The sequence below is a fragment of the Trachypithecus francoisi genome, unplaced genomic scaffold, assembly GCF_009764315.1.
Source record: "Trachypithecus francoisi isolate TF-2019V2 unplaced genomic scaffold, Tfra_2.0 Lachesis_group1, whole genome shotgun sequence".
NCBI classification, from domain to species: domain Eukaryota; kingdom Metazoa; phylum Chordata; class Mammalia; order Primates; family Cercopithecidae; genus Trachypithecus; species Trachypithecus francoisi.
This window is the reverse complement of record NW_022681454.1, coordinates 104,733,873-104,747,475: the sequence shown is the minus strand read 5'-3', so window position 1 is coordinate 104,747,475 and position 13,603 is coordinate 104,733,873. Positions and strand designations below refer to the sequence as shown.

General features: G+C 37.9%; 1 long non-coding RNA gene across 1 annotated transcript in view; it reads right to left on the bottom strand.

Annotated features, from left to right (window-relative positions):
• Positions 1-918: 918 nt before the first annotated feature.
• LOC117085764 overlaps positions 919-13,603 on the bottom strand; it is a 28,602-nt gene continuing 15,917 nt past the window's right edge. The window contains exons 2-3 of the long non-coding RNA XR_004438073.1: positions 5,888-6,082; positions 919-1,316 (exon numbers count right to left, since the gene is read on the bottom strand). This is a non-coding gene — a long non-coding RNA (uncharacterized LOC117085764). The remainder of the gene's footprint in view (positions 1,317-5,887; positions 6,083-13,603) is intronic.

Below are 13,603 nucleotides of genomic sequence, written 5' to 3'. Positions count from 1 at the left end.
TCTAAGGATATAATTTATAAGTATAATAAAATATACAAAACTCTATATTGTAAATTCTATGTAGTAAGTTGATTTCTCATGGGATGCTCTCCTTGATTTTTATCTAACTCATGTCCTTAGCCAACCTACGATGGCAGTTAACAAACAAGTATAATTCCTGCATAAATTGTTATTTAATATTTTCACTTATATTAAGGAATAATAAACAATAATGACTTACGTCAGTACAACACTTGTTCGTTGATGACATGGGCAACTTCTTTGCTGAATTAGATAATATTTTAATAGTTGTTAAATACTGGAAGAATCTTTTCTCAATTTTTAGGCTATCCATATGTAACAACTGCAGGCACAATACATGTTTAAATTTAGTATGCATTATTAACATTTCCTCCACTTTCTTATCTGGATTATCAATGAAATGATAAGTCAACACCCTGATTTGTAGTCAGTTTCTGTGATGCAAATACCCCCAACATGTTGACTTCAAACTACTCATGTGATGTCACTGAACGTGGAGATGAAATGAGATACACAGTGACCCACCATTATACAGTATGTCCATCAAACAGGTACAAGAGATGTAACTAACCTCAAGAACATAGATCATAATAAAATGTAGCAAAATAATTAGGAAATGATGATGAGTTTGGGACATTTCTTACCCTTGTTTTTAAGATAACTTATATAACTGAAAGTTTATGTAATTTAATTTTTAATAGCAGCTGTGTTTGACAACTGGCTCACAAAATTCCTGAAAACTTAACAATCAGCTCTCATAAGCTAGTGTGAGCTGGCTCCAGCACTCCAAGAGCGGGGAAAGGACATCCTTTGAAAATGAAGTATCAGGAAAAGGATGACTAGTTTATAAGATATATATTCAAATTAAGTTATAAAGCTTTGTAAAGCCATTTGTTTAAAAAATGAATTTCCAAAATCTTGTCCAGTCAGTAGATTTGGCATTTCTGTCCAAGTGTGTGCAGGGTTAGAGTTTCTCCACTTTCCCCACAGTCTTTGACCACCCGCTCCAGCTCTCCCGCAGCCTCCCACTGCACAGAGGGATGCATTTAACACACTTCATGAGAGTTTCACCTTGTCCTATCCAAAATAACTCTTTCTGGAGCCAATTTTTTAGTGTAATTTATTCCAAACCTTTGATGGGGAAACTTGTACTCTTGAAGCTGTTCAGATGTGCAGCCAGCAGGGAGCTCCTGGGCCACATTGGCTTCTCCAGCCACAGATGTTGTGGCCAAGCCTGACGCCCAGGTACACCACGTGGATTTATAACATTCCTTGAGGGAGAGTGGACCCATATCCTGTAAATGAATGCATTATGCTTATCCGCGTTCTTGTTTTTCATCTGTGACAGGTATTTTATGGATTGGAGGTTTCATTTAAATGTTGCATAATCCTCCTTTAATAAATAATGTGAATACTCAATATAATTGAAATAAGAAAGACTACCTTTGTTTTGACATAACTGATTCAAAAATAAAAGGACTCATCATGACTAGAAATTGATCTTCAAAAATATCAGTTACATTGGAAGGTATGATCACATGTGTATCACAGTTTAATCATAATGAAAGAAGAATAAACAACATAAGAATTTGTGCCTTTTTATATGGCTACTGTGAACTCCCCAGACATAAGACACTAGAGAATGTGCCATTTGGTCAAATTACTAATTTGGCTTAGTTCAAAGCAAAGCCAGGATGTATCAATTTAAAAATGTTAAGTTATAAAACACTTTTAAAAGAAATTAAGTTGCATTACCTTGTAATACAAGATATAATTGAAGTTGCTATCCACATTATCAAATAGAGCTCTTGCTTAGGCAGCTTGAATGCATGGGAGATTATGTGAAAAAGGGAATCTGTGATGACATTTTAGTTTGTACCTGTAGCACTTAGCATAACGCCTGACATGTAGTAAACACTCTAAAGGAGTTACTGGAATAAATTAATTACTAAATGTCTTAATGATTCAAGAAAATTTACTCTCATTATTTTAAAAGCTTCTTCTGTTCTATAGACTAAACATAATTAGTAATGCCATCTATGACACTAATTTCTTTAAATAAATATTTTCTCTATTAATACCATTAAAATTTAGGCCTTTACCTAAATTATCACACTTTGAATTATGGGAGTCAGTAATCAAGAAGTTATAGTATTCTTCTGTTGTTTTTTCCTGCCCAGGGTCCATTTCCCTTTCTACCGCTAGTAGCACTCTTATTTTCCCTTGGGAAACCACGTCTCCACTTCTCACAGTCCATGAAAATACTTTGAAGTTGACTGCAACCCCTGTCCAGAGTGGGCATATGATCTAAGCCTGGCCAGCAAGGCTGTCCACAGTGACAGATTTGGGGATGAGCTTATGACCTATTATGGATCAATAAAATAAACTCCCAAGAACTTTGCTGGAATTATTATGAGAGATGCTCTCTCTCTGCGAGTATGCTAATCTGGTAGGATGTAGGCCTGATGTTGATGGCTGTCACATTTAAGCTTAGGGAAAAAGCAGGACCAGGACTGAGGCCAGTGCAGGAGAATGCAGAGCTGAGAGATAAGGAAAGACAGACTCCAGATGGATGACACTATCTGCATATCTTCACAGTGACAAAAGGCTGCTCTACCCTTGGAGTTTTCCATTGCAGAAGCATGTAATTTAGCGGGGTTTCTGTCATTAATAACCAAATGAGTCTATTCCGTAAGTTTGTTCTATGCATATTTTCATAGCATGTTCTCCTTGGTTATATTTTAAGACCCAATAAAAGTACATAGGTTTCTTCTGCTGACAAAACACAAAATTTTAAATTCTGCTAACCATTCCAAACATTTAAATTACAGACTTCAGTAATTGAGAACTTACCATATAATTTAAGCCAAGAACTGACTTTTTAATTCTTTTTTTCTAGGAAAAAAAAATTTCTGTGTATTTTGATTGCTTACAGAAGCTAAGACAGTACCTTGCTTTCAGAAAACAACTCAAATGTTGAGACACTATGATTTGGAAAGTCCTTTCCTATACAGGACCTTGTGTGCCAGCTTAATCATACCCATCCCTGCCAAGGGATAAGGGATCCAAGGTACCCACAAGTAAGTAAGCCATTAGGGTGACAAGAAGTACACAAAACAAGAAACAGGGTGCTCTTCTTCTAGAATGCATGAAATGCCTCACAAAACTCTTGTCTTCAGAGGGGAACTAGGAACTTTAAAGATTCTGAAACAATTTTTTACCATCCCAAATATGGTCTTATGAAACCAAAACATTGTAGAAGGAGCCCTGATCTTGGTGTGATGCCCACTTCTGACCTTACCATCTCTGTGACCCAGTGTTAACACATTGAGCTCTCCATCTGGAAAATGGGGACCATACTTTCTTCCTCATGAGAATCAATGGAGATAGTCTACTTTAAGTACACTAGAGCTTACAAATGTGCATCAACTACATTTTCATCAATGTATTATTAATATTGTTATGCTTATTGACAGAGTTCACATACTTAAAAGAACCTCTGGTAAGGTGAGTAGTTAGTATACATGAGATTTTGTCCACAAGTCTTCCGTTTGTATACCTGAGACAGACTTATACCAGGCTAAGTAAGTACCCTGTAATAAGAGGATAAACAGCATGGGTGCTCCTCTGCTTTTGAACTGTGCTTAACTTTGGCTTGGCATAGTTCACCTTGCTTTTCTGTGCAGGCAGGATGCTAAGCACTATTAGTTACAAAGGTGTGTGTAGGACAGTCTCTAATTTCTAGGAACATACAGGTCAGCTGTGGTATATCTCATACCAAGCACAGTATGAGTGCTAGGCCTGATGGGCATGCAGAGGACTATCTCAGTGGCACATAAAAAGTGGTTCAAGCTAGTTAGCCTTCATCAAAAAGGGCATTTCAGCAGAATTTCAAGAATAGCATGGTTTTTAACAGGTGCTATGAAAGAGGCCTCACAAGGCAAAAGGAAAATATATGGCAAGGTACTGAGTTGTGAACATGCATAAGGGAACCACAAAAAGGTAGAGTTGGAGAATAAACTGTGATGAAGGTTTTGTCAGATTGGGGAGGGCTTTGAACACCTAGCTAAGAAGTTGGACTTCATTCCATAGGCAATGAGGAGTTATTACAGGTTTTTAAATGAATGAGCTGTAAAAACCAAGACAAAATTTAGGAAGAAAACTCAAGTATCAGTGTGAAGAATTTCTTGAATAAGAGAAAGTATGTTGGCAGAGAAAAGAAGGAGGGAGCTGCTATGATTTATCTGGGCAAAGAAATGTTAGAACCTGAATTATGGAAGAGCCAGTGAGCATGAAAATGAAGGAAGATACTTTAGAAACTACTGCATATAGAATACAAATATTGTTTGATAAGTAATTAGATATGGGAAATAAAGAGAGGCACCAATATTTTTTGATAGCATGACTGGGAAGTTGGTAATAGCATTATTGAAGTAGAAAGCTCAAGTAGAGGTACATGTTTGGAAATGAAGGCACATTTTGTACTTTTTGAGTTTGAGGTGCTGTGACACAGTGTGAGAGATGTTAGAAGGCAACTGGAAGTGAAGATGTTAAGTCAGAAAGAAGGTTAGAGCTGGAGATTTAGAAACAATTAGATTTCCCAGGGAGAAAACGTCGACAGGTATATAAAATTACGTGAGAAAAGATCCAAACGCAATTCAAAAAGTGGAGTTCAAAACCAAAAGAATCCAGAGTCATTGGAGTGAAAGAATAGAGGACTTTAAGAAGAAAGGTGTGGTCCCCACCTAGCAGGTTGCAGAAAGAGTAAGAAAGAAGGAAGATGAAGAACATTTGCCCACTAAAAGCTCAATCTGCCCATTTGACTTTAACCAAAATCTCGCAACTTCAACAAAATCACATTGCATATATAGATACTTCTGAGAGGTTTTTTTTTGCCCCCAGGACTAGGGCCAATTAACACACTAGTTGTAAAACTAGATATTACAGAAATCTGGTACAGTAAGAATTATCATTTATATTTCTTAAATCCCAACTTCTCTATCTAATATTATTTTTCTAGTTTTTCTCTCCCCATATTACTCTTTGTTTCCAACAGAAAGTAACATTTGGGATTCAGGTGAATTTTTTGTTTTTTTTAAGCTTTCACTTTTAGGTATTTTTCTATTTTTAGAAATATTTTAGGCTGGGTACAGTGGCTCATGCCTATAATTCCATCACTTTGGGAAGCCAAAGCAGTTGGATCACTTGAGCTTAGGAGTTTGAGACCGGCCTGGGCAACATAAAGAAATCCGTTTCTACAAAAAAATTAAAAATTTACCAGGCGTGGCAGTGTGCACCTGTGGTACCAGCTACTAGGGAGGCTGAGGTGAGAGGATCGCTTGAACCCGGGAGGTCGAGGCTGCAGTGAGCTGAGATCATGACACTGCACTCCAACCTGGGCAACAGAGTGAGACTCTCTCTCTCTCTCTAAAGAGAGAGAGAGAAGAGGAATATATATTAATATAAATTTAAGTATAAATTTATATAAATATATATTATATATAATACATATATTAAATATATATATGGAGAGAGAGAGAGAGAGAAACCTCTTCCTTTATGAGGAAGAGGTCCCTGGATTACAATTTTCAGCTGTCATATATATATCTATATATAAAATATAAATATATCTATATATTACATATAAGATAAATATATCTATAATTTGTTACAGAGCACTTATCTATAAATTATCATTTTAAATAGCTCTTGAGAAAATTATAATTACTTAATGAGAGAGAATTCAAAATTACTTTAGAAAACAGACAAAAAGGCCTTCGATTTCTCCCTGTTCTGGAAGCTCAGCAATGGGAGGAAACCCATGGAGAGGAAAATGAGAACTCCTTGGTGGATAGATATTTCTTACTTAGATAGCAGAATGTTGCAGGCCACCAAAATGACTTGGCTGAAAAGATTCTCACGGTGATCCACACAAGCTTTCTGCAGAAGTAAGAGGATGAGGTCCGGGTGTCATGAACTGTCCTCTTGGATCCACCAGCACCACAGGTAGCTCATTGGCGTTAAAGGTGGAGGAACAATGCCTGGACACCAAGATGAGAATCTGATAAGAGAGAAAGGAAGAGGTTTCTCTGATGACAGCTGACCTTCTGCAGAGGACTGTGCGGGACTACTCTCAGCTGGGTACTCTAATGCAAGAAGCTACCAGTGATTTCATGGGCTTGATTTTTGTCCTAGTGACTCTACATCTCCAGAAATGTCAGCCTTCAATCTACCTAGAGCTAACTATTTAGATTTATTTGTTGAGGTTTTTTTTTTTTTTTTTTTAAACTATAAAATCTGTTTCACTCTGAAGTACAAGAATTGGTTAAATGGAATGAACTTTTACCAGTCACTTCTCTTCAAGCTGTTCCTGATCACTCATTATTAAGGCCGACATCTTTTAAGGGTGACTTGAGGTCGCTAAATGTTTATCTAAGTTTAAACATCTCAAGAATTTTACATTTTCTTTCAAATACTGTAGAAAGTTCCATAGCAAGGTGTTTCCCCTTTCTCACAGCTAACTTCTAATTGAGTGAAAACTTTTGCTCCAAAAAAAATTACCCAAAATCTAAGGATTGCTGACCATGCCATCATTTCCCAAAGAAATTAGCAGTAATGAGGTTCCTGGATTCAGGCTTTCAGCTGCCACAATCTCATACAGCTTCTGTAGGAGAAGCCTGAACAAATCTAAAGCAGTTCACAGCCTCTTTGTGGCTATGATGACCAAACAGAGCTGCTTCTGGTTGCCAGTGTCCCAGGAGTCACAACAAACAAGTAGGACACTCCACACAATTCAACCTGGTTCCCAAACTGCTCCCAGTAAATGGGAAAGTGCATCACTTAAGCTGGTCAATGGCAAAGGAGAGGCACATCTAAGGCGGAGATGTTCAATGCTCTCTTTTGCTCCTTCCTCCCTCCCTCTTTACCTCCTTCCTGTCTTCCTTCCTCCTTCTCTCTATGTGTTTGTCTTTCTCTCTCTTCCCCCTCCTCAACTTTATTAAGGGACAGACATACAATAAACTGCCCATATTTAAAGTATATAATTTGACGAGCTTTGACATATGTATATAGGTATAAACCCATCATCACAATCAAGGTAACAGACATTTCCATCACCTCAAATTGTTTCTTTGTGGCCTTTTGTAATCCATTCCTCCCCCTCCCTCTGTTTGCAGACAACCACTGATCTGCTTTCTGCCACTATATATTTGTTTATATTTTCTAGAATTTTATATAAATGGAATCATGCAGTATCCACTGCTTTTTGTCTAGCTTCCTTCAGCCTACAGATTTTGAGATTCATCCATGTTATTCTGTGTATCAACACTTGATTCTTTTTATAGTAGTATCCTAGTATCTGGATATACCATAATTGGCTTAACTATTCACCTATTAATGAGACCAGTTCTACCAATAAAGCTACTATGAACACTTACATACACACACACACACACACACACACATATTTGTGTGGAAATATGATATGATTTTTTTCTCCTGGGCAAATACCTGGGAGTAGAATGTCTAGATTATATAGTAGGTGGATGTTTGACATTTTAAGAAATTGCCACATTGTTTGTTAGAACTGGTATTATTTCTTCCTTAAATATTTGGTAAGATTTACAAGTAAAGTCATCTGGGCCTGGGGTTTTCTTTACTAGAAAAATTTTAACTACAAATGTAATATCTTTAAAAATATAAGATTATTTAATGTTGTCCCAAGGCTCATTAATACTGTTTGGCTTGGGTTTTTTCTTTTACTTTTTTCTTCATTTTGTTTTCCTTATTGTTTTTTCAGTCTTTTTTCTTTCTGCGCTTCATTTGAGATAGTTTCTATTGCTATGCCTTCAAAATCACTAACCTTTTCTTCTGCAGTGTCTAATCTCCTGTTCACCCCATCTGGTATATTTTTCATCTGAAGAATTGATTTTTCATCTCTAGAAGTGTGATTTTGGTCTTTTCAAATATCTTTCATATCTTTACTTATCAGGCTCATGCTTTCCTATTTTTTCTTGAACATAAGAAGTATGTTTATAATGGCTCTTTTAACATCGTTATCTACTACATTTATGATTCATGTCATTTCTGTGTCTGTTTCTCTTGACTGATTCTTCTCCTCACTATATTATGTATTTTCCTACTTCTTTGCTTACCTGGTAATATTTTATTAGATACCAGTTGTGAATTTTGGGTTGTGGGGTAATACATTTCTTTTGTTATTATGTTTCTTTAATTATTCTTGAACATTCTTCTGAGACAGATAAGTTACTTAGAAACAGGTTTGTTAGGCAGATCTAGAACAGCATTTAGTGTAGAGCTTGACTGCACTGCTAAGGAAATGCCTTTCTGAGACCTATACTCAATGCTCTATGTGTTAAGAGGTCTTTCCACTTTGAATGGTGGGAAAATGAACTATGCCTGACTTTGAGTGAGCTCCAGGGATTGTTCACTTGCTTCTTCCCAATGATTCCTTCCCTGGGCACAGAACTTTCCTTACATACATGCACTGATCAGTAATTAGGTAAAGACTTGGAGTACCCTCTGCATATCTCCAGAGCATTTTCTCTGTGGCTGTCTCCTGTTTATATTCTGCCCTGTGAATTCTAGCCACCTTGGTCTCCTCAAGCTACAGACTCTTTCTCTTCATCGCAGGGAGGATTGCACTGCAGCCTGAAAACATTCACCAGGCAGCAAGCTGGGCCAATCATAGAGCCTACCTCATTTGTTTCCCCTCTCTTACAGATCACTGTCCTGTACTATTTTTAAATAACATGATTGTTCCACATATTTTTGTCCTTTTGTTAAAGCTGTTTAAGGCAGAAGGGTAAACCCAGTCCTTGTTATTCCATCATAGCTCAATGCAAATAGCTGATTCAGGGGATTTAATGCCAGGTTCAGAAATCTAAATTATCATTTCTAAGGGTTAGTGTTGAATAGTTGCTACAAATTTCTCCGTCCAACCCAGAGCCATGTATGTGGACTAAGTGAATTCAGTGCTCCTTATATAAGCCCTATTTTCATTCCCATAAATTATGGTTCTTGTGTTTTACGTCATATTTTCAGATCCAAGCCCAATGATCTATTGCTATTTCCTCTCTAACTGTGTGCGTGTGTGTGTGTTTGGGAGGTGTTCCTATAAACACACAGCATATATATTTTGTATCCAGCTATGTTCCTGGATTTAGGCTTAAAAGAAAACTTACAAGTATACTTTGTTTAATGCCCACAAACAGGAAATAACTACTTGTGAATTCATTAATTAGAATCCTGTTTATGCAAGTATCGTAAAGGATAATCCTTTGTTTGCATGAGTGAGGTCCTGCTGTCAGTAGGGAAAAAATATGGAGTGATGTTCTGCTAAAGAACCACCTCGGAGCTTCACTGTACAGCCAGCCAGTCTCTCTCAAGAGCCCTCTGCACTACCCATATCCTAAGATTACGTGTTACTCTCAAAGGCATTAGCTCCTAGCTGGACTAGAGCCTTGCATGAGAATCAGTGGCCCACTGACCTGCCCCCTTCCTTTGACTCTGTTCCTAGAGCCGCCTTGGCTGCCTGCCCAGACCCTTGACAGCTGCTCAAGTTTGAGCCCACCTTGTTTCTCATGCCTGACTGAACCCAAGGCCTTTCGCCTTTCCTTGACTTTTGGTATAAACTTTCTAGGCTCCTGTCTGCCTGTCCACCTGGCCTTTGCTTGGCTTGATGCCCAGCATATACTAAAAGCAAAAGGCAGGATACAGGAATCTACTTGTTTCCTCTGAACCACACAAAGTCAGCCAGCAGTCAAGAGAGATGAATATGGTACATATTTATAAAGTTAAATGAACCAGTGACACAGCTACAATATTAATGCAATTCAATGGAACATTTCTTAAGCCAAGCACTATGCAGAGGTCTATAAGACAAGTTGAATAAGATAATACATTAGCCTTGATGATGGGGCCTCACCCTCTAGTGTGGGAGACAGGCAAGAAAACAGATTATAATATACCACTGAGGGGACCACATCTTCTGTGTGCCTTTCTAGTTTCTAATTCACTACATCTATATATATATATAATATATATTATATATATATGTTTGTACAACAGACTATATTACTACTTGATGACACTGACACCATGCCCAGACTGATGTCCACCAACAGTTTATAGGTCTGTGTTTCTAACTAAATTGTAAATTCCTGAGGAACATGGGTCATGTCTTATTCCTCTCTTGTCACTCCCAGTGACCAATATAAATTTTCCTTGAATTGAAATATATGTGATGCATATATAAGGGTCTACTACAAAGTAATAAACTCATCATACAAGCAACACATAAAAAACCAAAGCACACTTCTTGATAAATAGTAATGATCCTAACTTAAGGAAATGCAGATTGTTATAGTTCACAATGAAAGTGCTATAAAGGCTAACAAAGTAAATGCATTAAAGGTGTTCATTGTTCACCTTCTGGCAAGTTGCATCTTTAATATATGTGTGTGACCAGGTTACATCCCACATATAAGCAACTCTAGCACTGCCAGCACCACACATTTGGGTGACTGACAAGATGGTAACTAGAATTCATATTTTCAAACAAGAAAAATCCTAGATCCTGCCACTGTTACTATTTTCTGGTTCTTTGGCCACGACTTCAGCTACCATACCTCTATCCTTGCCTGGAGGAGAGAGGATAACTCCAGATAGTTTTGTGCCTAGGCAGCGGTAGTAAGGCTTTAGCTAGCAGTCAAGAAGAGGCAGGAGTTGGGGGCGGGGAGAGTCAGGCCAACTCTGGTTAGGACTCTTCCAAGTGACAAAAAGCCAGACTCAAGTTGCTAGAGCAATAAATAAATAATAAATGGAAAATGTTCATGCTTCAGGCACAGCCAGACTCGGGGGGCTCAAAAAGTGTCATCAGAACCCTGTCTCTCCATCATGTGGTTCTACTCTCTTCCATGCCGGCTTCATTCTCAGCCTGCATTCAGCTCATTAAACAATCCTCCCTTTGGTAGAAGCTGAATGCATATTTTCCAAAAACTTATTAACATGGCATTTGATAATCAATAAAGGATAAATGAAATTGTTTAACCACTCTTTGCTTTAGTAGGCTGCAATGTCAATCTCATTGACAACTAAAAGAATTAAAACAGGGTCTAACCAAGAGAGGGCTGGCACCTTCTATTTTGGCACTCCCTGAACTCAGTGGTGGTCAAGTCTTATAAATGCATACTATGTTATACAAAAGGATGGATACACAGTTCTGTAAGTCTGTTTATGGATCTGAACCTTAATACGCAGTACTTTCACAGTTTATCTCTCGAAGTTCATGATACGTTTATAATCCAGTTTGTGTGTGTGTGTGTTTTGGAGTTTGTCTGTTTGTTTGTAGACAGGGTCTCACTGTGTCACCCAGGCTGGAGTGCTGTGGCACCATCATAGCTCACTGCAGCCTCAACCTCCTGGGCTCAAGTGATTTTCTGACCTCAGCCTCTCAAAGTGTTGGGCTTACGGGCCTCAGCCACTGTACCCAGGCTATAATCCAGTTTTTAATTACACTTTATATCCTCAGTTTTCCATTTGTCATGGTAAAATAATAACATTCAGTTCTTGCTCTTGTCTCTGCATTGGCCTGGTTTACCATGCATAATTTGCAAGGTCAGATTATGTTTATTCACGTATTTTTCCCCAGGAGAGTGCTTGGTCAGAAGTAGGTGAACAATACGTATATTTTAAATGAATGCCCTGCATCTTCAACAGTCTGACTGTCAGCCCCTGCCGTTTGCTGACTTTGCCAGTCCCTGTATGCCTGCTTGCTGACTCATCCAACACATATGGATCATATGCAGTATGTGTGTGTGTGTGTGAGTGTGTGTGTAAATTAAGGTATAACTTACATATAGTAAAGTGCACTAATCTCAAGTGTACAGCTTGATGAATTTCTACCGAGTGAATAGACTTGTGTGAGCATCAACAAGCTCAAACATTTCCTAGAAAGCTTCCTTATGCCCCCTTCCAGCCAAGACTAGTAGTCAGATAACAGTAGTCAGATAACTATTATTCCAACCTCTATCACTGTAGATGAGCCTGGTTTTGAACTTCAGATAATAAAATCATACAGCCTATCAGTTATCTTTGCTGCATAACAAACCACCCTGAAACTTAGTCACTTAAAACAACCATTTCATTTCCCCACACTTCCTTGGTTTAGCAATTTGGCTTGGGCTCAGCTAGCCAGTTCTTCTGTTTGTCTCACTTTGGGTCACTCATATGGCTGCAGCATCTGGCAACCCAATTTGGTGCTTTATGATCTGATGGGGCCCAAATAAATATCTTCCAATCAGCCTCAAACTGAAAACAACCCAAATAGTGCTTTTGTGGGCTGTCAATTGTGTTCTATGTCTTTAGCAGGGTGGCCTGGGCTTTATCACATGGCATCCATGTTCCAACAGAGTGAGAGCTGCAAGCCTCTAAGGCCTAGGCTGAGAAGTCACACAACGTCACTTCCTTCACATCGTATTGATCAAAGTAAGTCACAAAACAACCTGCATTCAAAGGGCCAGTAAACAGACCTGGTCTCCTGAGAAGAGTAATTGCAAAATATATGAAGACATTTTTAATTCACCACATACAACATGCACTATTTTGTGCTTTACTTCTTTCAGCCAACTTCCTGTCTGTAAGATTCATACACAAGATAGTGTGTATTCGTAGTTCATTCTTTTGTATTGCTGTGTAGTATCCTATTATATGAAAACACCACAAACCATTTATCTGTTCTACTGGTGGTGGATATTTGGGTTGTTTTCAGTCTGAGACTATTCTATATAAGGCTGCTGTGGATATTCCTGTTCATGTCTTTTGGTGGACACAGGCACTCATTTTTATTGGGTATATACCCAGGAGTGAAATTATTGGATCATGAGGTATGTGTATGTTTAGCGTTAGTTGTACTGAAAAATATTTTTCCAAGTGGTTACTGCAAAGTGTTTTGGTCCAGAGGTTTCACAGTGGCTTTGGAGACTATTTCAACACCGTTACTCATGTGTCTTCTTGGGTTCTCAAACAAAACTATGGATTGTTTTTCTTCTGTCAGGGACCCCTGTTACTCCTTTAATGATCAAATGATTTCAACATAGCCATTTCTTAATTGATCATAATCACATTTCCTTGAGCATAAAAATATCAATCTTTTATCCAAGTTGTGTAGAAATATATGACAAATCTAGTCAGTGTAACTGACAAGGTATGCAGCAGCTGACTCAAACAGACATGATAAGAATCACACCAGCACCAAGGTAGGAGAGGAGGGAAAAGGGAAGGAAATTACTATTTACTGGAGACCTCCTGTATGACAAGCACTGTGCTATGTATTCTGCCTATGTAATCTCATTTAATCACAATAATATTGTGAGGCCGGCTTAATGATTTCCATTTTGTAGATAAGTAAGTGAGACTCAAAGAGGCAACCTAAAATCACACTCATTGGCCAAGTGGCAAAGTCTAAATCTAAGTTTTCATATGTAATACCTAGCACTGTATCATATCATTGTGAAATAAATATCTTTGAGATGACCACGATTCATGAATTATAGCAGATCAG